The sequence below is a fragment of the Arachis ipaensis genome, chromosome B3 (genome assembly GCF_059453495.1).
Source record: "Arachis ipaensis isolate K30076 ecotype BB chromosome B3, ASM5945349v1, whole genome shotgun sequence".
NCBI classification, from domain to species: Eukaryota; Viridiplantae; Streptophyta; class Magnoliopsida; order Fabales; family Fabaceae; genus Arachis; species Arachis ipaensis.
In genome coordinates, this window is record NC_142438.1 from 58,572,990 (window position 1) to 58,573,650 (window position 661).

Genomic DNA, 661 nt, shown 5'->3' on the forward strand with positions numbered 1-661 from the left:
ACATGGAAGAAGCATCTCAATCCCTGCCATTGGAGCAAACAACTTTGAGCTGAAACCTCAATTAGTTTCTCTGATGCAACAGAACTGCAAGTTTTATGGACTTCCATCAGAAGATCCTTTTCAGTTCTTAACTGAATTCTCGTAGATCTATGATACTGTTAAGACCAATGGAGTTGATCCCGAGGTCTACAGGCTTATGCTTTTCCCATTTGCTGTAAGAGACAGAGCTAGAATATGGTTGGACTCTCAACCTAAAGATAGCCTGAACTCTTGGGATAAGCTGGTCACGGCTTTCTTAGCCAAGTTCTTTCCTCCTCAAAAGCTTAGCAAGCTTAGAGTGGATGTTCAAACCTTCAAACAGAAAGAAGGTGAATCCCTCTATGAAGCTTGGGAGAGATACAAGGAACTGACCAAAAAGTGTCCTTCTGACATGCTTTCAGAATGGACCATCCTGGATATATTCTATGATGGTCTGTCTGAATTATTTAAGATGTCATTGGACCATTATGCAGGTGGATCCATTCACCTAAAGAAAACACCTGCAGAAGCTCAAGAACTCATTGACATGGTTGCAAATAACCAGTTCATGTACACTTCTGAAAGCCTCAACAAGGCTTTAATAATGGTGGAAGAAACAGGTTTAGCAATAGCAAGCCTTTTC

The 661-nt window shown here is 41.0% G+C and overlaps 1 non-coding gene across 1 annotated transcript; it reads right to left on the reverse strand.

Moving 5' to 3' along the window:
• Positions 1 to 328: 328 nt before the first annotated feature.
• On the reverse strand, positions 329 to 436 carry LOC148570768 (small nucleolar RNA R71). The gene has a single exon (XR_015908687.1). It is a non-coding gene; the product is annotated as a small nucleolar RNA R71 (small nucleolar RNA).
• Positions 437 to 661: the final 225 nt, after the last annotated feature.